This window comes from Desmodus rotundus, chromosome 4 (genome assembly GCF_022682495.2).
Source record: "Desmodus rotundus isolate HL8 chromosome 4, HLdesRot8A.1, whole genome shotgun sequence".
Lineage (NCBI taxonomy): Eukaryota > Metazoa > Chordata > Mammalia > Chiroptera > Phyllostomidae > Desmodus > Desmodus rotundus.
In genome coordinates, this window is record NC_071390.1 from 62,504,310 (window position 1) to 62,528,592 (window position 24,283).

The following is a 24,283-nucleotide window of genomic DNA, read 5'->3' on the forward strand; positions in this document are numbered from 1 at the left end:
AGAGTGTGATGAGTTTGATTTTAGATATGATGAGTTTGCTGTGCCAGTGGAGATCTCAAACAGAGCTTTCAAAGTTTGGTTCTAAATGCTCAGTGTAGAGGTCAGGACTGGAGATATGGATTTATGAATCAGGTAAAGTCAAGAGGAGGTAGAGTGAGAGAGTGGAGAGGAGTGAGGCATTATTACCCAGAGGAACTCCTCCAGTTCAAAGCAGGAAGAGTAGGTAGGGAAGGTATATTAGTGTGCCAGGGCTGTCATAAGAAAGTACCACATATTGATTGGCTTAAACAATAGAAGTTTATTCATTACAATTCTGGAGACTGAAAGACCAAGATCAGTGTCTGGCAGGGATGGTTTCTGGTGGGAACCCTTATCACAATTTATAGATGGCCTCCTCTTGCTGTGTCCTCACATGGCCTCTCCTTGGAGAGAGAGAGAGCTCTGGTGTCTCTTCTTATAAGGATACTAATCCTGTTGGATCAAGGTCAAATTATATGACCTCACTTAGCTTTAATTACCTCCATGAAGACCTTATCTCTAACATAGTCACATTGTTGTCAAGGGCTTCGACATATGAATTTTGGAAGGACACAATTCAGTCCACAGCAGAAGGTGACTTGGAAAGATGGAAAAAAGAGGTGAAAGTGAATTAGGAGAAGACAACAGAAAAACAGGGAAAAGAGGAGCTTATGGATAAACAAGACCAACAATTTCAAATGATTCAGTAATAATAATAATAATGATAATAATAATAGTTACAATGCATTGTGTAACTATTGTGGGCAGGGCCCTTTTCGTGCATTACCTCATAATCCCTCAGGTTACCCTGTGCTGTCAAGTTTCTTTCTAGATTTCTTGAAACTGAAGCTCACAAAACTTCAGTTACCTGATAGAGCTCCCCTGGCTGGTGAGTAGAGAGCTGGTTTTTAAACTTGGGTCTCTGATACCAAGGTATGTTTGTGCCCTTTTCACAATGCTTGGTTAACTCTCTAGGTGACAGTTGGATGTTGAGAATAGGTCACTGGCTTGGAAGGCGTTCAGGAGTGGTCTGGGGTTTTGTGAAGGGCAGGCTTCAGGCCGTAAGCTGCATGGGAGATGTGGAAGTACAGAGAGCAGGTGAAGCCTGGCAAATCTGGAGACCATTGTGAGGAATGCAGATGCTCTTGACATGTGAGCTAGACTCTCATGAATGAAATGATTCCATGATCAAATGGCTTTGGGAAAGTCAGCATTCTGTGTTCCCCTGTATCAGAATTTCAGATACTTTCTGCTTCATCTTTCTTCTTTAAAACTATTTTATTTATTTAATTTTAGATTTGATTTTAAAGATACAGGAAAGGAGGGAGAAAGAGAGGGAAACATCCATCAGTTGCCTCTCCCACACTCTCCAACCCGGGACTGTATCCACCATCCAAGCATGTACCCTGACCAGGAATCAAACCAACAACCTTTTGCTTTGCAGAATGATGCACAACCAATAGAGCCACACCAGTCAGGGCTCATCCCTCTTTTGTTCTAGCTGCATCTTTGGCCAGTAGCTCTGCATGGACTCCCATGGCACCTCCGTGCAAGCATGCAACTATGCCTTACATTGCCTGCTGACACCATGGGCTCTTACTGTAAGTCCACACAGGGTGATGAGTAAATTTTCCTCCTCACTGTGGATAATCTTGAGGCACAGAGTACCCAGGAGCCAGCATCAGCCCTGCCTGGTGGCAGCCTGCTTGGATGCTGTCTCATTTTTCTCTTTGCTTTTCTTGCCCTTTCTCTCTGTCACACTCCCTGGGTTTTCACTTCTTAATAAAGAAATAGCACAGAAGGCCTTTGCCTCAGGCACATTTTCTTTTCAAAATTAGGCTAACATTTCCCAGCTAAAACATCCATTCCTTTAGAAATTCATGGTATGTATAAACATAATATGATTTCTGAGAATTCTTCCAGAAATTTAGGTGCATAATCCAGAGAGCTCTAAAGTCATTAAATTTTGAGACTTAAAAAATATATATGTTACACTCATTCAACTCCCAGGATTATAGTGTTCTGTGGAGCACAGGTTAGGTTTAGGTTGTGTATCCTAAAGGACAGTGGTCAGCAAATATTTTCCTTTAAAGTTCCAGATAGTAAGTATTTTAGGCTCTGCAGGCCATAAAGTCTCTGTAGCAACTACTCAGCTCTGCCATGGTAGTACAAAGTCAGGCATGAAGAATACAGAAACAAATGGGCATAGGTGTGTTCCAATAAAACTTTATTCACAAAAATCAGATGACAGGGTGAATTTGGCCTATAGGCCATAGTTTTCTGACTAAGCTTTTATAGCTAAGAGAAGTACAGCTGTAGTTAGAAAGAGCAGAGAGTCGGTGGCTAGCCTGGCAGACATAGCAGAGCTGGAATGAGGAACAAAATGCAAGGAAGTTGAGGGTGCTCTCCTCTCACTGCCAAATATTTCTCATTTTTCTCCTCATGTCCCCCAAATTCCTCACTCTTATCAACATGTCAAGCATGGAACATATTCTCTTGCTTAGCCCATAATCTGTTTTGCATGAGCAAAGTAAGGCAGGCATTCAGAGTCAGCCCATGGCTCTTCTCTCCTTGGCAGTGATATATGTACAGCATTTCAGGAGTTTTTCTCCACTCAACATCAGGGTTAATGAAATCTTATCATTCATTCTTGCCTATCGATGGCATTGATCTCATGGCTATGCTACCCTGAGCATGCTGCGTGTCAATGTAATGCATCTTGGGGAGAATTCTTCCAGGTCAGATGGGATGGGGCCTGGGCAGTTTAGCACACCCCAAGCTGTAGTTGTGGATGTCCATGAAGAAACCCTCTGGTACAGAGCATCAAGTGTGCTTAGTACATGCTAATTCTTAGAATTTTTTCATTGTTAAGATAACAGGGATATAAAATTAGGCTGATTTCAACTCAGACCTATGAGAAGTTAGAAGAAAGTACAGTAGGGGAGGAAAATTTACTGGCAGTTAGCATTTGCTGATGCCAGGCTTCCTGGTAGAACAGGTGTACATACTATTATTGCATGTAATCCTCAAAGTGCCTGAGTAGGTGTCATTGTTTTTATCCTTCTAAAAACCAGAGAGAACATCTATCTTGCCCAAAGTTATGCAGCTGGCAAAAGGAACAGCCATGAATAAAATCTAAGATAGACAACACTAAAGCCTGTGTAATTCTTGCTGCCCACATTGAAACACATCCTTAATTGACAAGCCCACCTATTACCCACAAATGGAACCCACAACTTACTGCAGTCATTATCTTCCATGGGCAAAAGTATATGGGAAACTGCTACCAATTGTAGACACTCTGAAATTTAAGCATGAGACCAGGTCTCTTTCTGGTAGGTACACTGGAATGTGAGAAAAGCTGCATCTCTATCCAGTGCCAGCATTAGGAGGTGGGTGCTTGGGGATGGAATACTCCTATACTTAGATGTCCACTGGAAGTACTAAAGGGTTGACAAAATTCAAGGCTCTTGGCCCAGGTAACTGGTAGAACATCCTGCAATTATTTAGCAACCTGGAGTATCATTAGAGACAGAAACGAAATGTGTCTTTTTGTTGATCTCAGGGTATATTATGGGTCTTTCCAGCCCCATTTTTCTCCATTTTTGATCATTGAACTAATTTACCTGTTCCTTGCAGACCTCAATGTTCCTTGAGTCTGTGGGATTAGTCATAACCTCAGGGAGGAAACTTGAGGGTAGCAGGGGGGGAGTGTCCATGAATCCAAGGGCCCACCTGACCAGTACAAAGCCAGTTTTTATGGTAGTGCTTTATGGGGTCATTTGCATGGTTTGCTACTGAGATTAGCTGTGTTATATTGGGTCAACTAGTTGAGTCTGGGACTAACGATGTGTACAATATACACACATGAAAACATACATAGGGTAGGAGGAAGGCAAGCCCTTTACCTTTGGGATGATGGCTAGACTAAAATTACGTTGTTTCTGGTGGAGTGGTAGGCCTCAGATCCCTTCCCAAGAAAAATTCACCTTCTTGGGGAGGATAAATTCTAGGTGAACTACAAGGAAGAATTTTACTTAAGCTCTTATTTTTAAGGATGTGAAACCTCAGGACACTGTGGCTAATCAAGCAACTTCACATGCTGTTTATAGTAAACCTCTGTCATTGGAGATGTTTCCAGTGTAGACTTGGTGCAGTGCTTACTGCATTCCTGGGACACATGACAGGGTGGAGACAAATCTGGGTACACACTCAGCCCTTGATCAAAGTCTGGATTCTTTTTGCTCAGCATGGTGTTTTGGAGATCTATACATGTTGTTGCATCTAGCAGTAGTTTGTTCTTTTTCCTGGTATGAATAAGCTCAATTAGACTATCCATTCTAATTTTGCTGGACATTCAGATGGTTTCCAGTGCTCAGCTATTATGAATAAAGTCGTTACTAAGTACATTCTTGTACAAGTCTGTCTGTGAATGTCCGTTTTCATTTTTCTTGAGTTAGCAGTAGAATAGTTAGGTTATAGAGTAGGTGTGTGTTTAACTTTGAAAGAAACTGCCGAACTGTTTTACAAGGTGTTTATAGGGCCTCCAGCAGTATTTGAAAGTTCTAGTTGCTCCACATCCTGGCCAACATTCAGTGTTATCACTTAAAAAAATTTTAATCTTTTATATGTGTTGTTCTTGTTGGCCATTCACATATATGCTATCATGAAGTGTTCAAGATTTTTGGCTTTTTTAAAATGTTGTTTTTTCTTTTAATGATATATATATATATTTATTAGATATATTATAGTTACATATATAGTTACTTTACTTTGTGTATATGCATATGATATATGATATATATTACATATGACAGACAAAAATAAAATGTATATGTAAACATACAATATATGTAAATATATATAACATACACATACACACACTGGCTATAACATATTTATAAAGCATATTTCTTGCAATAAGCCTGTCCTTTTTACAGTGCTTTTTGATGACCAGAAACTTTAAATTTTGGCATAGTCTAATTTATCAATTTTTCCTTTTATGTTTATTGCCTCCTGGGTCCTGTATAAGACATATTGGGTTGGCCAAAAAGTCCATTTATTTTTTCTGTCATATAAAAGACACATTTTCATTTTCACCAATAACTATTGATTTGGATATTCTGAGTATGTTGGCTATCTCCTGTGTGGTATGACATTTATTGTTCTCAATTAACGTCTCAATTTGATCACTATTAACTTCAACTGGTCAACCTGACTGTGGAGCACTGTCCAGCAAGAAACCTCCAGCACAAAACTTCACACACCACTTTTGACACATTTGATCAGTTACAAAACCTTCTCCATACACTGCACAAATCTTTTTAAAAATTTTTATTGTTATTCAATTACAGTTGTATGCCTTTTCTCCCCATCCCTCCACCCCACCTCCACCTTCCCCCTTGATTTTGTCCATGTGTCCTTTATAGTAGTTCCTGTAATCCCCTCTCCTCACTGCTCCCTCCCCACTCCCCCCTGGCTATTGTTAGATTGTTCTTAACTTCAATGTCTCTGGTTATATTTTGTTTGCTTTTTTCTTCTGTTGATTATGTTCCAGTTAAAGGTGAGATCATATGGTATTTGTCCCTCACTGCCTGGCTTATTTCACTTTAGCATAATGCTCTCCAGTTCCATCCATGCTGTTGCAAAGGATATAAGCTCTTTCTTTCTCTCTGCTGTATAGAATTTCATTGTATAAACAAATCAACAAACAAATGCTGGAGAGGATGTGGAGAAAAGGGAACCCTAGTGCACTGTTGGTGGGAATGCAGACTGGTGAGGCCACTGTGGAAAACAGTATGGAATTTCCTCAGAAAACTAAAAATGGAACTGCCCTTTGACCCAGCAATTGCACAAATCTTTTTGTGTGTGTGTTTCACTTGTATTTTTACCTTTCTTGAAATAATAAAGCATAATATTGTGAAAATGTTGCATATTTTCTTCCATCTTCAATATTAAAATGGCTACACAAAAATTCACTAATTCTAATAAGTTTTTTGAAATCATGGTGATATGACAGCTGTCACAATATAATTTAACAAAATTGTTTTGAATTAAGTTAAAGACATCTAAGTGCTACTAGAGCCAGCTTACAGAAAAAACAGAAGGAACTTTTTGACCAACCCAATATTTGCTTTTCCCAAGTTACAGAAACATTCTTCTATGCTTTTTATTCCAGAAGCTTTATGAATTTAGGTGTTAAGTTTAAGCTTTTCATATGTTTCAAAATAATTTGTGTATGATGTAAGGTAAAGATTAAGGTTTATTTTCTTCTAAATTAATATAACATGTGTTGAAAAGAGTTCCCTTTCTTCTCTGCAATAAATTGGTGCTTTTTTCAAAAGTTAATTCAGAGTATTAGTGTGGTTCTACTCTATTCTGTTTGTTAATGTATTTGTCTTATTATTTCTGTACCACATTCTCCTATTTTACCCCATTATGATAAGTCTATATTATAAGATGATCAGTGTTCTAAAGTCCTTCAGCTTTATTCATCTTCTTACAGTTTGTGGGGGATATTCTTGGTTATGCTAGACACAGAGATGTGATGCTCAGATTCCTTTAAATGAAGGATTCACTGCCTATCTGTGAGGACTGTGATTAGTGGACAGCCTCCACCTATCAGCTCCTTCAGGATCCACCACAGCTTTTGAATTGATATCACACTCTTCTCAGGGCAGCTCAGCCAATGACTAAAGCAGGCAGTGGTACTTAAGGTCATGCTTGTCTTAGGTTAGCCTTCAGCCAACGACTGAGCAAAGCAGTTGTATGAGAGCCCAGAAATTCCTGCTCCATGTGCTAAACCTCAATTGCACAGTCTTTGCTGTAGGGCTCCCTGTTAAGCTAGCAAAGAATTTTTTCACATTGGCATTGCCATCTGACTGCTCCTCTAGCCCAATTATGCTCATTCACTTTGCTTTTCCACGTGTTATTAACCAACTAATATTTTGAATTTCTATACCCAGCTCAGTGTCTCCTTCTTAGATAGCTCTAACTGGCCCTGTGGTTCCAAGAGTAAGGTAGAGTTTTGTGAGTAGATCACTTCCCAGCTGGCAATGACATCATCCAGGTCATCAATGGAACATGGAAAGAATCTGGCACAAAGGGATGGCCCAACTGCCAATACTTCAATGTAGTAACTTGGGAGAGTACTGCAGTGTAGGAGAATGCACTAATCAGTATGATAATTTGAGTGTTTGAAATACATGGGGAGAATGATAAATATCAGGATGATGGAATTGAGTGGTTATTATTATGTTTCATTGACACCCTATAGATAGATAATGAAAGGCTGAGAGCAATTAACCAGCAATTGAATATTTTGAGTGTTAGAGTCAGACAGTCTCTTTGGTTGCAAACAAAATGTCTTTATCTCATGCAGTGAACAAAGAAAATTCTGAATATCAACCCAAGATCTATTAGAGTGGTTGTATTTCAAAGATGGTTGAATGCTCAACCAAGTCAGGTGTTTTATGCTGGAGTCAGGTCTTTGATAGCAAATACCTAGGACTAGGACACATGGGATGACGCTATCTATATGGAATCCTCTAAAGAGTTTGCTTCTCCAGACTTCTATAAATCTTCTGAGGTTGTAGAAGTGCTCCAACCCTCTATTAGGTGGTACTACATGCTACCCCAATGTGGGATGAGAATATAAAGCTTTTTCTTCCACAAAGCAATAGTTACACTCTCAAGAGACAACCTACTTTCTCTCCTGCTGTCAGGCTTATAACCAACATTGAATTACACCATAATTCAGCAGGGGGTGTGCTGAGCCTTAGAAGAAGGAAAGCATCTATGCCTAGGACAATTGAATGACCTAGCCAGGGATTGGGTGAATATCTGTGCTCAATCAAAGGAGTCAGGACATAATATTGGATAAGGGATATAGGATTCAATACCCTGGAAGGAATGTAGGGGTGCAAATGTTGGTGCAAATGTGCTATTAAGGTGATTCTTAAAAGTCTGGAAAAAGCAACAGCCCACATTGACTGACATTGAAATGCCTAAATTTCTGTGGCAGGTGGTATAGGAATGGATTAAAAGGATCAGGGAGTGGGTGTGATGAAATAGATATATTATCTGAGGCTAACTGATTGGTCTAAAACACCAGAAGATTATGTTCTAGAAGAAGGCCTGGGGCACTCATTCACTTAAGTCACCAGGAGTGTAGGTACCAGGAAGTGCAAATATAGCTCTCCTCTGCAGGCTGCAGCTAATAGTTGGAGAGGCTGTCACAGAGTTCAGCTCATTAATAGCCATGGAGATGATAGTCCTTTTTCTCCAACAAACGGACTTCAGCCAGAACCATTTTCCATGGAATCCCATACACCATAGTGTCTGACCAGGAAACCGACTTTATAGTGAAGGAGCTGTGGATATGGACACATGACCATGGAACTCACTGGTTGTATTATATACCTCACCACTCAGAAGTTGCCAGCTGGATAGATTTTTGGGATGGTCTGCTGAAGGCATAGCTGAAGCATCAGTTCAAGAGGAATACTCTGCACAGATGGGGTGCTGTTATCTAGAAGTAGCACTTTCACTGAGACACAGACTTTTATGTGATTCTGTATCCTTAATAGGACCAGTCTGTCCAGAAAGTATCTAGCCATGTAATATGAAAAATAGAGACATTTACTGAAGACGATACAAGATACAAGAAACATTGTACATAGGACAATGATGCCTCAGTCCCCTTTAAGTAAGCACCTTGGGACCTCACACCATGCTACAAATTGTCATCAGCTGCCCCATGGTATTTTCCTGAATCTCATTGAAGGTCTGAAATATCTTGCCTTTCAAAGGTGATTTTAGTTTTGGGAAAAGCCAGAAGTTGCAGGGCACCAAATCTGGGCTGCAGGGGGTCGAGTCACCTGGGTGATTTGATGTTTCACAAAAAAACTTCTGCACAAGACGTGATGCATGAATGGGTCTGTTGTTGTGATGAAATTGCCAATCACCAGTTGCCCATAGCTGCATCCTCCTGAATCATCTGAATAGTTTCCATGGAGGAATATTCAAGCTCAACACAAAATTTGATGCTGAAAAATTGCTCTACTTGCTCAGGCATTTTTAATCCAATGGCCACACAGTACACATGCCCACTCAATGGCGTCTACCACTTTTACTGACTAGTACAGTGAAGTCATCATTGTTCATGCATGTGCATTCCAGTCCACTCTCCTTGGCTGCCAGGTTATATCTTGTCATATAAATTGTTCTCATTATATTAACAATGGTTGGACTTTCTGGATAGACCTCATATAATCTGGGGAACAAAGGGTAGAAAGGAGTAGCCTTAATTAATTTCATTTCCAATGACTCACTGGAGGAATTTGTGCTTCCCACATGCAATTCTAAAATTGGCATGGTTAGAGGGCTTGGTCCCTCAAAGGCATACCTGTTCACCAGTAAGTGTCCACGAGCTAAATACTATGAATGCCTGTCTGGACTTTATGGGTTCCTTGTGTCCAGAAATCAACAAGAAGGAAGGAAAGTCATCATTTCATAATTGACATTGATAAATGAGAAAAGTTAAAGCTTCTGCTATAAAAGGACAGGGATGGGTGACAGCTGAGGACGAAAAACATTTAGAATTTATATTAGGGATGGGAGCTGATGGGAGCTGATGAGTATCAATTGCCACATTAAGATCAGCTCTAGCAATGGACTATGTAGTTCATCCCACTATCCTCCCCTTTGAAGTTTCACCTTAGGAAGAGAGGTTCACCAGAGCCCTAGAGGTATTGCTCCCTGAACATGTATGGACAAGTAAATCTGGGGGTGTGAGGGATGGACAATGGTAAATATGGAGATGTGCCACTTAAGGCCCCTGTAAAAAAAAACTGCTTGTTGTCCAGCAGAGAATGTAGTTTTCTTCAAAATCTGCCTGAGTATATTTTTAAAACTCAGGTTTATTGAGGTATAATGTCTGTACATTAAATTCAAACTCTTCAGTATAAACTTCTTTTTTAATATATTTATTGATTATGCTATTACAGTTGTCCCATTTCCCCCCCCTTACTCCACTCCATCCTGCCCACCCCCTCCCTCCCACATTCCCCCCCTATAGTTCATGTCCATGGGTCATACTTATAAGTTCTTTGGCTTCTACATTTTCTACACTATTCTTACCCTCCCCCTGTCTATTTTCCACCTATCATCTATGCTACTTATTCTCTGTACCTTTCCCCCCCTCTCCCCCTCCCACTCCCCTATTGACAACCCTCCATGTGATCTCCATCTCTATGGTTCTGTTCCTGTTCTAGTTGTTTGCCTAGTTTGCTCTTGTTTTTGTTTTAGGTGTGGTCGTTAATAACTGTGAGTTTGCTGTCATTTTTACTGTTCCTATTTTTTATCTTCTTTTTCTTAGGTAACTCCCTTTAACATTTCATATAATAAGGGCTTGGTGATGATGAACTTCTTTAACTTGACCTTATCTGAGAAGCACTTTATCTTCCCTTCCATTCTAAATGATAGCTTTGCTGGATACAGTAATCTTGGATGTTAGTAATCTTGTCCCTTGCCTTTCATGACTTGGAATACTTCTTGCCAGCCCCTTCTTGCCTGTAAGGTCTCTTTGGAGAAATCAGCTGTCAGTCTTATGGGAAGTCCTTTGTAGGTAACTGTCTCCTTTTCTCTTGCTGCTGCTAAGATTCTCTCCTTCTGGTTAATCTTGGCTAATGTAATTATGATGTGCCTTGGTGTGTTCCTCCTTGGGTCCAGCTTCTTTGGGACTCTCTGAGCTTCCTGGACTTCCTGGAAGTCTATTTCCTTTGCCAGACTGGGGAAGTTCTCCTTCATTATTTGTTCAAATAAGTTTTCAATTTTTTGTTCTTCCTCTTCTCCTTCTGGCACCCCTATAATTCGGATGTTGGAATGTTTCAAGATGTCCTGGAGGTTCCTAAGCCTCTCCTCATTTTTCTGAATTCTTGTTTCTTCATTCTTTTCTGGTTGGATGTTTCTTTCTTCCTTCTGGTCCACACCGTTGATTTGAGTCCCAGTTTCCTTCACATCACTATTTGTTCCCTGTACATTTTCCTTTGTTTCTCTTAGCATAGGCTTCATTTTTTCATCTGGTTTTCAAATAGATTCAACCAATTCTGTGAGCATCTTGATAACCAGTGTTTTGAACTGTGCCTCAGATAGGTTGGCTATCTCTTCCTCGCTTAGTTGTATTTTTTCTGGAGCTTTGAAGTGTTCTGTCATTTGGGCCATTTTTTTTTTTTTTTTTTTTTTTGGTCTTGGCGGGTATGTTACTTTAAGGGGCGGAACCTTAGGTGTTCACCGGGGCTGGGTGGGGTAAAGCTGGTCACTATGCTGTGATGCTGTATGGGGGAGGGGCCGAGAGGGAGCAATGGCGCCCAGGCTCCAATCTTTCACTCCGCTACCCACAATCAAACTGGGCCCCTCTGGTGCTGGTTCCTGAGGGGGTGGGCTTGTGCACACTCTAGGCCCCTGTGGGTCTCTCCAAGGACCTCTCCCGTGAGGCTGGGAGTCTCTCCTGCTGCCGCCCCAACCCCCATGGGCAAATCAGAGGTTTGAGGCTTTATTTCCCCCCGCTGGAGCCCTGGGTTGCGTGGTCTGCTTTGCTCCCCACCCTTTGTCCAGTTTATCTGTGCGCGAATGTGGGGCCGTGGGGTGCTACCCGCCGCTCTGCCTGCCCCATTCTCCACCACTCTGAGTCCAGCCCTCTCGGTTTATCTGCGCAAATGTGGGGCCGCAGGGTCTGCCAGTAGTCAGACTGCCTGCCCTGTTGGTCCCACACTCTGCCAGTCTCGGTCCTGCCACAGCCACGTGAGTCCTCCCCTCCCCAGCTGCCCATCTCCGTCCCTCCTACTGGTCTGGATGAATGTTTATTTTTTATTTCCTTGGTGTCAGACTTCCTTGCCGTTCGATTTTCTGTCAGTTCTGGTTGTGCAAGGAGGCGCAGCGTGTCTACCTACGCCGCCATGTTGGTTCTTCTCCAGTATAAACTTCTGAATGAGTGAGTGCACATAGCCATATATTCATTAATAAAATCAAGATACATAACATTTCTATCACTTGAAAAAGTTATCTCAGGACCTTTGTAGTATATTTCTTCCATACCTCCACATCCTGTCAACTACTAACCTGTTTCCTGTCCCTTTATTTGTGACTTTAAAGAAGTCATGTAAATATAATCATAGAGTATGTAAATTCCTCTGTCTGCATTTTATCACTTAGTATAATATACTTGAGATTTAACCATGCTGTGTTTATTAGTATTTTTTTTTCTTTCATTGCTGAGTTGCATTCTATTTTTTAATGCACCACAGCTTGTTTATCCATTTGTCTGTTGAAAGACATTTGACTGTTTCTTGCTATTGGTGATTATGAAAAAGCCACTTTAAATATTTGTCCCCAGTTTTCCTGTGAACATGTTTTAATTTCAGCTGGTTAAATATTTAGGAATGGAACTGCAAGGTTGTACACCAAATGTCTGTTTCACTTTAACATAAATGGTTGAACCATTTTCTAAGTGGGTGTGGATTCCCACTAGCATGTATGAATTGTTCTAGTATTCTCTCCAGAATTTGGAATTGTCTTTTTTGGGGGGGTTATTATTAGCCATTTTAATAGGTGTATAGTGGCATTTCATTGTTGCTTTAGTTCAAATTTCCCTGATGATGGATGAGGTTGAGCATCTTTTCATGTTTATTTTTGCAATCTGAATATCTGTTTCGGTGACTTGTCTGTTTAAATATATCTTCCTCTTCTTATCATACTACTTTTTTGAGAGTTTTTTATATCTTCTGGATTCAATTTCTTTATTAAACATGTGACTTACATTTTTTTCTACTTGTCTGTGGTTTGTCTGTTTTTTAAAATATTAATTACATTTATTTTTCACAGTAGTTTTAAGTTTGCAGAAAATTGAGCAGATAATGCAGAGTCCTCAATGCACAGATTCCCCATTTCTTAGCATCTTACATTAGTGTGATACCTTTGTTTAAATTTATGGGCCAATATTGATATATTATTATTAAATAAAACCCATATATTACATAAGGTTCACTGTGTTACACATTATATAGGTTTTTGCAAATGAATAATGTCATTTTTCCACCATCATAGTATCATACACAATAGATTCATTGCTCTAAAGATCCCCCATGCTCTATCTATTCATCCTTCCTCTTCTTTTTCTAAACTCTTACCAACCATTGGTCTTTTTCCTATACTTGTAATTTTTCCTTTTTCAGGATGCCATATAGTTGGAAACATACAGTATGTGTACTCTTTTCAGAATGGCTTCTTTCACTAAGCACTATTCAAGTAAGGTTCTACCATGTCTTTTTGTGTTGATAGCTCATTTCTTAATCTCTGAACAATAGAATTCATTGTGTAACTATATCATAGTTTGTTTATCCATTTACCCTTTGAAGGACATTTTGGTTGCTTCAGGTTTTTGGCAATTAAGAACAAAGGTACCAGAAAAGGTTCATGTTCAGGTTTTGGTTTTGATCTAAGTTTTCAACTCCTGAGTGAATATGTAATAGTGCAAGTGCTGGATTGTATGGTTAGACTATGTTTAATTTTGTAACAAATTGCCAAACTGTCTTCCAAAGAGGTTATACCATTTTGTATTCACTTCATAATGAATGTGAGTTCCTGTTTCTTTCCCACATCATCACCACTATTTAGTATTGCCATTTAAAAATATTTTTGCTATTTTAATAATTTGTAGTAGCATATCATTGTTACTTTAATTTTCAATTACCTAATGATTAAGCATTTTTGTATGCTTGTTTGTCATGTTTCTATCTTCTTTGCTGATATGTCTTTTTGGGTTCTTTGCCCATTTTTTAATAAAGTAGTTTTCTTATTGTTGGTTTTTTGAGAGTCCTTTGTATGTTTTAGATGTAACTCTTTTTTACCAGACACATATTTTGCAAATATTTTCTCCCAGTCTATGACAAGTCTTTTCACTCTTCTGCAGAGCAGGTTATTAATTTTAATGAACTTTAACATATAAGCTTTTTCTTTCATGATTTGTGCTCTTGGTGTTTAAAATAAAAAGTCATCACCAAATCTAAGGTCACCTGGATATTTTCATTTATTTTCTAGTAGTTGTAGAGTTTTGTGCTATGTATTTAGGCATGTAATCAACTTTGAGTTTAAACTAGACATGTATATGTCTAGTTGCTCCAGCACCACTTGTTGAAAAGCTGTCTTTCTCCCATTGAATTGTGTTTCCTCCCATGTCAAAGATTAGTTGATTGTTGTCTGTGTAGAGGTGTGTGTGTTTTCTGGGCTCTATTCTGTTTTGCTCCACTGATATATTTGTTTAATCTTTCACCAATACCAGTAGCCAAGTTGTCTTGACTACTATTATCTTTATAGGAAGTCTTCAAGTTGAGTAGTGTTGGCTATGTTGGGTCCTTTGCCTTTCTATACAAACTTAAGAGTCTCTTGATTTTCACTAAACAACTTGCTTGTCTTTTGGTTGAAATTGCATTACACTTATAGATCGTTTGGGAACAGCTGACATCTTAGCAATATTGGATCTTCCTATCTGTGAATGCTGAATATATTTCCATTTATTTAAATCTTCCTTGATTTCTTTCTTCAGAGTTTTATAGTTTTGCTTATATTTGCTATATATTGATTTTATAGGATCTTGGTAGATTTATTTCTAAATTCCTCAGTTTTTGGTGCTAATGTACTCATATATGGCACTGTGTTTTATATTTCAAATTTCAATTGTTCATTGCTCTTATAAGGAAGCAATTGACTGTTGTATATTAACCTTGTATCCTGAAACCTTACTATAATCACTTATAGTTTGCAGAAGTTTTTTGTTGATTATTCGAGATTTTCTACATACACAATTATGTAATCTGTAAAAAGAAAAACAATTTTATTTTTTTTCTTCCCAATTCATGTACTTCTAATTTCCCTTTCTTGTTTTATTGTATTAGCTAAGACTTTAAGTACAAGCAGAATAGAAATGGTGGGAAGGGGTATTCTTATCCTGTACCTTATCTTAATGGAAAACCACCTAGTTTCTCACCATTACATATGATCTTAACCATAGATTTTTTGGTAGATGGTGTTTATGAGGTTGAGGAAATCCTTTCCATTCCTAGTTTATTGAGAAATTTTACAATGAAAGAGTGTTGAATTTTGTCAAGTGTTTCTGTATCTATTTATATGATCACATGATTTTTCCTTCTTAGCCTGCTTATGTAATGTATTTTTTTAGTTCATTTTCAAATGTTGAACTAATCTTGCATATTCTTGAGACAAATCACACTTAGTTGTGTGGTGTGTTATTCTCTTTATACATTGTTGGATTCAATTTGCTAATATTTTGCTGAGGATACTTTCATGTATGTTTTTGAGAGTTAATGACTGTGGTTTTCTTTTATTATAATGTATTTATCTGGTTTTGTTATTATGGTAATGATGGCCTTATAGAGTGAGTTAAAAAGTTTTCTTTTGCTTCTGTTTTCTGAAAGAGATGTAGAGAATTAGTATCAATTTATCTAAAATATTTGGTAAAATTCACCAGTGAAATTATCTGGTTGTGGAGCTTTCTGTTATAGAAAGTTATTGATCACTGACTAAATTTATTTAATAGATAAGAGCCTATTCAGATTATCTGCTTCTCCTTATGTGAGTTTTCATAGACTGTTTCTGTCAAGGAATTTGTCCATTTCACCAAAGGCATGAAATTTTGAGGATAACATTATTCATACAATTCCTTTATAATCTTTTTATTGTCTTTGAGAACAGTCATGATAGAATCTCTTTCAGATATGATACTAGTAATTTATATCTTCTGTCTCTTTCTCGTTTTTTCTTGGTTGGCCTGACTAGAGGTTTTTAATTTTATTGATATTTTCCAACAATAAGTTTTTGGTTTAATTGAAATTCTCCATTGTTTTCTGTTTTCAATTCTACATTTATGCTTTGATATAGTAAATTATAATGATTGACTTTCTGATATTAAGCGAACTTTGCATTTGCAGGATAAACCCCACTTGGTCATGATACTTTGATATATTGTGAAGTTCTTTTATTAACACTCTAAGAATTTTGCAGGCTAAGTTTATGAGAGTTAACAGTCTGTATTTTATTTCCTTGCAATATGTTTGTTTGATTTTGGTTTTAGGGTAATTCAGATCACATGAGTGCTTCATCCTCTTCTATATTCTGGAAGTACTTGTGTAGAATTGGTACCATTTCTTCCCTAAAATATTGATACAAATCACCAATAAAGCTATATGGGACAGAAATTTTCTTTGTTTAAAAGCTTATAATTATGGATTCAATTTCTTCAGGAGGCATGAAACTATTTGTATCTATTTCTTTTAAAGTGAGCTTTAGTAGTTAAAACCTTTCAGGATTTTTTTTTTCATTTCATTAAGTTGTCGAATTTATTGGCATAAAATTATTTATATTTTCTTATTATTATATATTATCTGGAGGATCTGTAGTGATGTCCCTCACTTATTACTGACACTGATAATTTGTGGGGTTTTTTGTTTTAATTTCTTAAAGAGTCCTACTGGAATTTTATTAATTTTATTGAACTTCTTAAAGAGCAACCTCTCACCCTTGCTGGTGTGGCTTAGTGGATTGAGTGCTGGTCTGTGAATCAAAGGGCCGCTGGTTTGATTCCCAGTCAGGGCACATGCCTGGGTCGTGGGCCAGGTCCCCAGTAGGGGGCATGTGAGAGGCAACTACACATTGATGTTTCTCTCCTTCTCTTTCTCCTTCCCTTCTCTAAAAAATAAATAAATAAAATCTTTAAAAAAGAGCAACCTTTTGATTTCAATGATTTTTCTGTTTTTAATTTTATTGGTTTCAGCTTTTATCTTTATTATTTTCTTTCATTCTACATGCTTTGGGCTTAAGTTGCTCTTTTTGTCTTCATTTATTAAGATCAAAGTTTAGTATTTGATTTGAGAACTTTGCTCTTATACAAGTCTGGGTTTAATCAGGAGATAGAAACCATATAATAAGTTAAACAGGGGGCATTTAATATGAAATTATTGTACTACAATACAAAGGAAATTATCAGATATAAAGAAGTACCTGGGAAATCCAAGATGGGGGAGTACTAAGTGGAAGCTACACTATAGCTTCCAGGACCAATCTGGAATTATAGCTAAATTGTAGAGAAATTGTCCTGAATAACCAATTGAACACTAGCTGGAGAAAAGCCTTTTAACCAAGGACAGACAGAATAAACCACTTCCACAATGAGACTGGTAGAGAGGGCAGAGGAGGTGCAAGAGGGCTGGCTAGGCTCCCATGGGTGGCAGCTGAAGTTCCAGAGGGATATTTCAGCAGCAGAGGGTGTTCCCCTGGAAAAGAGTGGTTCAATAGTGATTGAAAACTTCCACAATCTGGTGAAGGAAAAAACACACAAGTACAGGAAGCTCAGTGAGTCTCAAGCAAGTTAGACCCAAAGAGGCCTACACAGAGACACATCATAATTAAAATGACAAGGCTTAAAGACAAAGAGAATATCCTAAAAGCTTCATCAGAAAAGCAGGTACTTGCATACAAGTGAGCACCAAGTAGACTGTCATCAGATTACATGTCAGAAACCTTTCAGGCCTGAAGGGAGTGGCATGAAATATTTAAGGTGATGAAAAGGAAGGACCTACAACCAAGGCTCCTTTACCCAACAAGGCTGTCATTTATAATTGAAGGAGAAATAAGGAGTTTCCCAGATGAGAAAAAGTTAAAGAAGTTTGTTAACACCAAACCAATACTGCAACAAATGTTAAAGGGCTTGCTTTAAGAAAAAGAATAAGAAAAAGAGAAAGAAAGAAAGAAAACAGAGGAAAACAGTCTAATAATAAAATGGCACTACATATGTATGTATCAATAATCACCTTAAATGTAAATGTCTTAAATGCTCCACCAAAAGACACAGGATAGCTGAATGGATAAGAAAACAAGACCCATATATGTTCTGCCTCCAAGAGATGCATCTCAGGTGGAAAGATACAGAGAGACTAAAAGTAGAGAGATGGAAAAAGATATTTCATGCTAATGGAAAGGATAAAAAGCTGTGGTAGCAGTACATATATCTGACAAAATAGATTTAAAACTGAGGTTATATAGTAAGAGACAAAGAAGGACACTACACAATGATAAAGGGAACAATCCAACATGAGGATATAACCCTATTAAGCATTTATGCACCCAACATAGGAGTACCTAAATATGTGAAGCAGATCTTGCTGGACCTAAAAGGAGAGATCAGCAGAAATACAGTCATAGTTGGGGATTTTAACACCACACTGACTTCAATTGATAGATCTTTCAGACAGAAGAGCAACAAGGAGTCAGTGGCCTTAAATGACAGACTAGATCAAATGGATTTAATTGATATCTTCAGAGCATTTCACCCCAACGCAGCAGAATATGCAAACTTTTCAAGTGCACATGGAATGTTTTCTGGGATAGACCACATGATAGCACACAAAACAAGTCTCAATAAATTTAAGAAGATTGAAATCATATCAAGCATCTTCTCTGATCGCAGTGCTGTGAAACTAGAGATCAGTCACAAGAACACCAAAAACCATACGAAGACATGAAAGCTAAGTAACATGTTATTAAACAATGAATTGACCAACAAGATCAAGGAAGAAATCAAAAGATACCTTGAAACAAATGAAAATGAGGACATAACCATCCAAAGACTGTGGGACACTGGGAAAGCAATCCTACAGGGAAAATTCATAGCATCATAGGCCTATCTCAACAACAACAAACAAACAAACAAGAAAAAACTCAAATAAAAAAAAAATCTCACTTCACACCTAAAGGAACTTGAAAAGAAAAACAAACAAAGCCCAATGTGAGTAGAAGGAAGTAAATAAGATTAGAGAAAAAAAATAAATGAAATAGAATTTTAAAAAAGGTATAAAAGATCAATGAATCCAAGAGCTGGTTCTTTGAAAATATAAACAAGATTGAGAAACCTTTAACCAGACTCATCAAGAAAAGAGAGAGAGGATCGAAATAAATAAAATCAGAAATGAAAGAAGAGAAATAAAAACTGACACCAAAGAAATACAAAGGATTGTAAGAAAATACTGTGAACAACTATATGCCAACAAACTGGACAACCTGGATGAAATGGATAAATTCCTAGAAACTAAATCTTCCTAGAAACTATATAATCCTCCAAAACTAAATTAGGAGGAGTCAGAGTATATAAGTGGACAGATTACACCTAGTAAAATTGAAGCAGTAATAAAAAAAAAAAAAAAAAAAAAAAAACCTCCCCCGAAACAAAAGCCCTAGACTGGATGGTTTTACAAGTGAATTTTACCAAACATTATGAAAAGACCTAACACCTTCCTTTCTAAAAAAATCCAAGAGGAGGGAAGGCTCCCAAGCTCATTTTATGAGGCAAGCATTATCCAAATCCAAAACCATAAAAAGACACTACAAAAAAGAGAATTATAGGACAATATCCCTATTGAAACTACATGCTAAAATCCTCAACAAAATATTAGCAAACCAAACATAACAATGCATCAAAATGATCATACACCATGATAAAGTGGGACTTATTCCCAGAATGCAAAATGGGGTCAACATTCACAAATCAATAAACCTGGTCCACCACATAAACAAAATGAAGGATAAAAAACACATGATCATATCAATAGATGCAGAAAAAGCCTTTGATAAAATCCAGCACCACTTATGATAAAAACTCTCAGCAAAGTGGGAATAGAGGGAAATACCTAAACATAATAAAGGCTATATACGACAAACACACTGCCAGCATCAGACTTAACAGGCAAAAACTACAGGTGTACCCCTTATGATCAGGAACAAGACAAGAATGTCCACTTTCACCTCTTTATTCAACATTGTACTGGAAGTCCTAGCCACAGCAATCAGACAAGAAGAATAAATAAGTCATCCAAATTGGAAAGGAAAAAGTAAAACTGTTTTTATTTGCAGATGACATAATACTGTACATAGAGAACCCTAAAGACTCCATCAAGAAACTACTAGAACTAATAAATGAAGTCAGCAAAGTAGTAGGATACAAAATTAATATCAATGATTAGTTGCATTTTTATATGCCACAACAAACTAACAGAAGGAGAAATTAAGAAAGGAATCCAATTCATAATGGCTTCAAAAAGAATAAAATACCTAGGAAATAAATCTAACTGATGAGGTAAAAGACCTGTACTTGGAAAATTATAAGACATGAAAGAAAGAAACAGAAGATACAAATAAGTGGAAGCACATACCATGGTCATGGATAGAAGTATTAGTATCATTATAATGTCCACACTACCCAAAGCAATCTATAGATTCAACACAATTCCTATGAAGATTCCAGGAATGTATATCACAGAGCTAGAACAAATATTTCAAAAATTTATATGGAACTGCAAAAGGCCCCACATAGCTATAGCAATCCTGAGAAAAAATATCAAAGTTGGAGGAATCATGCTACCTAATATGAAACTACCTTTTAAGGCCATAGTAATCAAGACAGACACATAGATCAATAGAATAGAATAGAGAGCCCAGAAATAAATCTACACCTTTATAGTCAATTAATATTTGATGGAGGAAGCAAGCACATACTATGGGCTAATGATTTTTTATTCAAGAAATGGTTTTAGGAAAATTGCATTTTCCAGGAAAATGCAGACAAATGAAACCAGACCATTTTCTTGCACCAACATAATGATATATTCAAAATGGATTAAAGACTTAAATATTGGACCTGATGCATAAAAATTGTAGAAGAAAACCTAGGCAGCAAAATCTTGGACATTGCTTGTGGCCATATTTTTACTGATATATCTCCTAAGATAAGAGAAACAAAAGAAAGAAACAAATGGGGCTACATCAAACTAAAATTTTTTTAGACAGCAAAGGAAAACATCAACAACATAAAAAGACAACCCACAGAATGGGAGAAAATATTTGCTGATACATCTGATAAGGGGTTAATACCCAAAATTTATTAAAAAATGTACAAAACTCAACACCAAAAAAAAACCCCAATAAAAAAATGAACATATACCTAAATAGACACTTTTCCAAAGAGGACATAAAGATGGCCAATAGACATATGAAAATATGCTCAATGTCACTAATCATCAGACAAATGCACATTAAAACCACAATGAGGTATCACCTCACACTGTCAGAACGTCTATAATCAATAAATCAAGAAACAACAGCTTATCTAGCCAAGACAGAGGCATAAGTAGATACAGTTCACCTCCTTGCACAACCAAATGAAGGAAACAACCAATTTAAAAACAAGAAAAACAACCAGAACTGCCAGAAAATCAAACTGTATGCAAATCTGACAACGAAGGAGTTAAAGAAGAAGCATTCATCCAGACTGGTAGGAGGGGTGGAGATGGGCAGGGCAGCTGGGGTGGAGAAGATGTGCAGCAAGACAGTGGCTGGCAGATTGGTCAGTCCCATGTTCACGTGCAGATAAATTGGGAGGAACAACTGGGAACTAAGATAGACTACACAACCTAGGGTTCTATCATGGGGAAAATAAAGCCTCGGAACTTCTGTCTGTAAAAACCTGTGGGGGTTGTTGTAGTGGGAGAAACTGTCAGTGTCTTGAAAGTGAGATAGGAGCCGATAAATGGGCATTGTTCCCTCTCTGACCCCTTCCTCACATACAGCACCACAACACATCAAAGTCGGTTGCCCCACCCTGGCAAATACTTAGGGCTCTGTCCCTTACAACCTAACAGGTGTGTGGAGACACAGAAATATGGCCCAAATGAAAGAACAGGTCAAAACTCCAGAAAAAGAACTAAGCAACGAGGAGATAGCCCACCTATCAGATGCAGAGTTCAAAACACTGGTAATCAGGGTGCTCACAGAAATGACTCAGTGCAGCCACAAAATAAAGGAAGAAGTGAAGGCTATACAAAGTGAAATAAAGAAGAATATAAAGGGAACCAACAGTGAAGGAGAGGAAACCAGGACTCAAATCAATGATTTTGATCAAAAGGAAGAAATAAACCTTCAGCCAGACAGAATGAAGAAACAAGAATTCATAAAAATGAGGAAAGGCTTAGGAACCTCTGGATCAACTTGAAACATTCCAAAATCCAAATCATTGGGATGCCAGAAGGAGAAGGGGAAGATCGAGAAATTGAAAACTTATTTGAAAAAATAATGAAAGGAAATTTCTATTTGGTGAAGGAACTAGACATGCAAGTCCAGAGCTCAGAAAGTCCCAAAGAAGTTGAACCCAAAGAGGAATACAGCAAGACACACCATAATTAAATTACCTAAGATTAAGGATAAGGAGAAAATCTTAAAAGCAGCAAGAGAAAAGAAGAGAGTTACCTACAAAGGAGTTCCCATAGGCTGATTTCTCAATAGAAATCTTACAGGCAAGAAGGTGCTGGAAAAAGTATTCAAAGTGGTGAAAAGCAAGGACCTACCTCCAAGATGACTCTATCCAGCAAAGCTTTCATTTAGGAAGGGCAGATAAAGTACTTCCCAGATAAGGTCAGGTTAAAGGAGTTCATCATCACCAAGCCCTTATTATATGAAATGTTAAAGGGACTTATTAAGGAAAAGAAAATAAAAACCATGAAGAGCAAAAAGACAACAAACTCACAACTATCAACAAGTGAACCTAAAAGAAAAAACAAACAAACAAAAAAACCCCTAAACAAACAACTAGACCAGGAACAGAATCACAGAAATGGAGATCACATAAAGGGAGATCAGCAGGGAGGGGGAAGGGGGAGAATGGGGGAAATGGTACAGGTGATAAGAACCGTAATTGGTGGGTACAAAATAGACAGGGGGAGGTTAAGAATAGTATAGGAAATGGAGAAGCCAAAGAATTTATATGTACAGCCCATGGATATGAACTAAGGCAGGGGGGAGGGAGGCGGAGATGCTGGAAGTAATGAGGGTACTGGGAAGAGGGGGAGAAAGGGGAGAAAAAGAATGGGACAGCTGTAATAGCATAATCAATAAATATACTTAAAAAAAAGAAACAAGAAATGCTGGTGAAGATGTGGAAAAAAGGGAACCCATTTGCACTGTTGGTAAGAATGCCAATTATTGCAACCACTGTGGAAAGCTGTATGGGGATAGCTAAAAAGTTTAAAAATGGAACTGTTTGATGACTCAGCAATCCCACATCTGGCAATATATTTGAAGGAGCCCGAAATTCTAATTTGAAAGAATATATGAACCCCTATGTACATTGCAGTGTTAGTTACAATAGCCCAGATATGGAAGCAGCCCATGTGCCTGTCAGTAGATGAGTGGATAAACAAGCTGTGATATATTTACACAATGGAACACTACTTGCCATAAAAAAGGAAATCTTACCTTTTGTGACAGCATGGGTAGACCTGGAGAGTAAAAACTATTCTATGCAATGTGAAATAAGCCAGTCAGAGGAATACAAATACCATATGATTTCACTTGTATGTAGAATCTAATGAATGAAATAAACTAACACACAAAATAGAAAAAGACTCATAGATACAGAGGACAGACTGACGCCCATCAGAGGGAAAAGGAATAGAGTCTAGGTGAAAAAGGTGAAGGGATTAAGCAATGGAAAAAAAACTCAGACACAGACAACTGTATGGTGACTATAAGAGGGAATGTGGGGGTGGAGGGAGGTAGAAGGGATAATGAGGGGAAAATGGCAATGGAAGGAGACTTGACTGGGGTGGTGAACATACAGTACAATACACAGATGATGCATTATAGAATTGCACACCTGAAACCTATATAATTTTATTAAACAATGTTACCCCAATAAATTCAATTTAAAAAAAAGAAGAGAAAATATAGGCCTTACCCTCCAGTTATTTATAGTCCGACTGAGGAACCACACGTAAAACTTTTTCATGGGTAAGTGATAATAAGTGTTTATTGAATGATAGAATGAGAGCTATATTTACTACGGGGGATTAAAAGACAATGGTTTTGTAAAAATAATTTTAAATTAAAATTCATTTATTAAAAATTATGAATAGAACTGCTATATGACCCAGCTCTTCACTTCTGGGTATGTATCTGAAGAGTACAAAAACACTAAATTGAAGACATATGCACCCCTATGTTCATGACAACATTATTTACAATAGTCAAAATATGTAAACAATCTAAGTGTCTACTGATAAATGAATGGACAAAGATTATGCAATACACAATATATGTAAAATAGAATACTACTCAGACATATAAAAGACAAAATATTGCCACTTGTGGC